Source organism: Rattus norvegicus, chromosome 5 (assembly GCF_021556685.1).
Source record: "Rattus norvegicus strain SHRSP/BbbUtx chromosome 5, alternate assembly SHRSP_T2T, whole genome shotgun sequence".
In the NCBI taxonomy this organism is placed as follows: domain Eukaryota; kingdom Metazoa; phylum Chordata; class Mammalia; order Rodentia; family Muridae; genus Rattus; species Rattus norvegicus.
In genome coordinates this window covers 138024682-138027727 of record NC_141538.1, presented here as the reverse complement: position 1 = coordinate 138027727, position 3046 = coordinate 138024682, and positions in this window count along the sequence as shown.

Sequence of the window (3046 nt, the reverse complement as noted above, 5' to 3'; positions counted from 1 at the left end):
GAAATCTCGGGCTGGGGAGGTGGCTCAGTGGTTAAGAGCACTGACTGCCCTTCCAGAGGTCCTGAGTTCAAATCCCAGCATATTCATTATATATATATATATATATATCTCACAAGAAATAGTATGTGGTAGAAACTGCTTATTCAGGATGCACAGTAGGGCCACAACTCGGTTAATGTGAATTGAGAACCAGCATTAAACTGTTCTGTTTCTATTTTCAACCTTAAGAGGGTGTTTCTTACTTCCTCATTACCCAGTCCTAGAGGAAAAAAGCTCTCTCCAAAACAAATGCTTCAAAGTCCAGGCTTCCACACACCCCGCACAGCCCCCTCCCTGCTCTGTTTCCATGACCTTTCCTGAACTCTTCAGCTAGCACCTCCACCAACAGTCGTACCATCAGGAAAAAGCCCACTTCTATTTCAGGCTGCTAAGCTGTGCGTGCTGGATCCTGGAGGAGGCGGGGGGAGCACCTCTTCCTGAAATGGTGGAAACAAATTCATCTTCAAGGAAAGCCTAACCCCTGCAAGGGGGGGAGGTGCCAAAAACTCCACCTCTGTGTTAGGCCAGGAAGCCTGACCCCCCACACCCCCAGCTCCTCATAACCCAGAAAGTCCATACATCTCCACAGTGACACCAAGACCCCCAAAAGTGTTTACGTGCCCACAGCTGGAATTTCCACAACTTGGAGAAGAACAGCTTTATTAGAAGTGAATTATCCACCCGAGGTGGAGCTGACCATACCTTACCTTTTTGGAAGGCAAGGAGTTAACCTGGTGATGTGTAGAGCGCCTGTTTGCATTCTCATTACTTTGGGCCTCTAATTTTCCAGAGACCAAAGCCGTAAGCTATGCACTGCGCTCTCACTCTTCCTATTGTAGCAGCAGATGCACCCACAACCCACTCAACACTTGTTTTCGGGGTGATACTTCATGTGGCACTTGCTATTTGCAAACTGATGGTATTTAAGTTATTTTCAACATATGCAAGAGTGTGTTTACACTTACAGGGCACTGTTTTATAACACGAATTTTTGTGTACGCACTCCCCAACGGTTGTCTTGGGTTGATCAACAGACAATTATAACGGTGTTTTCTTTCCCTAGTTCAAAATGGGGAGTTCAAAGGGCCTGAAGCTTTGCGTGTGCTCACATCACAGCTTCTTAAACTTCCCCATTCAGAAAATACACCTGTAATTATTTCTGTCATTTTTAAGAACAAAGTGTTCTTAGGGCTGGAGAGATGGCTCAGTGGTTAAGTGCACTGGCTGCCCTTTCAGAGAACCTGGGTTTGAAGGCTCTCAACTGTCTGTTACTCCAATCTCAGGGGCATTCGACACCCTCTTCTGGCCTCTGCGGGCACCAAGTACACATGGTACACAGACATACATGCAGGCAAAACACCCATACACATAAAATAAAATTACAAATCTTAAAAAGGAAAGTGTTCTTCATACTTCTCCACAACATCAGTGTTGGGGTTTAAATCTCGGCTCAAGTCCACCTCCCAGGGACCCCAAGAAAGTAGTTTTGCACCTCTTAGATCCAGAGAAGAACATAACCTTCAGCAGAACTGAGGAACAGAGTCCCAGTTCCAGACGGAGGGCTTGAAACCTCCGAGTCACTCAAGCTGACACCGGGTCTCAATCTCCTTTATTGTTGGGGACACAGATTGCACCAGTGAGCCCAGGCTACCCTGTAGCTTCTCCTGCTCCATGAAAGCATCTCCCCGTGGGTGCTCTGTGGGGCATGCATGCCCTGTCTGGGAACTGGCAGTGAGGACACGGCATCAGAACGCTGAGACGGGTCTAAAAAGTACGGCAGTGGGACTTTGGAAGACAGACCAAGGGGCAGGGACCAGTGCCAGGTGTGCTCAGCCTCTAAGACCGGATGGGAGCTGCTGAGAAGCCTCAGTAGGCAAGGACACTCGGCACCAGGCTTGATGACCTAAATTCGATCCCTGCAACCAAATGGTAGAAGGAGAGAGGTGATCCTTACGAATTGTCCTCTGACTGGCTCATGCACTACTGTCTGCATACAGACTTATAATGTCAGGACTCAGGGAGGGGAAGTAGGACAATCATGAATTTGAGGCAACCCTGGGCTACATAAAGAGTTCGTGCCAGTCTGAACTACAAAGCGAACCCAACGCTAACCTCAGCTGTGTAATGAGAACTAAGCCTCGATTTTGAAACAGGCGAAAGCGGCTGCAAATTCCTGGGTAGGCGTCTTACTCCGAAGTGTCTAGGGACACACATTGGATAATGGCAGCTGCACATTGGATAATGACAGGTGGGCAATGAGCAGATGATGAGCTGAAGGAAGCCTAATAGGCATATGTGGGTGAGGGACATCCAGGTCACAGCCCACAGCTTTGTGCTCCCCTGAATTCGTCAATGTGTCTCGCGTGGAGGAATCAACAACCAGACAAGAAGTTTTAAGTCCCAGTCCCTACACACCACAGGTCTCCATTTTCCCATCTGTACAATGAGAAAGGCACAAAAGGTCTTCATGCTCCTAATCCCTTGATGTTTGGGGGGTGTTCATGCTGTGCTTCTGTGACCTGCTCTCTAGGATCAGGGGTTATTATCTGTGTTTTGGAGCACATGTATAAAGAGCCACGTGAGACTCTGTGTGTGTGTGTGTGTGTGTGTGTGTGTGTGTGTGTGTGTGTGTGTGTGTGTGTGTGTGTGTCGCTGGGAGGAGGGGAGACCCTAGAACAATGTCCTGCCTCTCAACCTTCTCAATAGGCGGAAGCCACTGGCTTCCTCCCTTTCCTGTCTCCTGAGCTCCAGCAATGTAGATGGAAGGGATAGAAGGGATAGGATAGCCTAACCGTCCCTAGGTCTGTCTTTGTCACAACCCGCCCCCCACCTCAAATGGCCCCCTCCAGGGACTTCCAGACCACACCCATCCCCAGGCTACTGGGGGCTGGACATGGGAGGACAACTCTTCCCACCCCTCTCGCCCCTGCCACCCCTCCCACCCTAAGCATCATTTCCTCTTCCTCCCCAGCACCGAGGTGCACTGAGCCGAACAGGCTGAACCCTC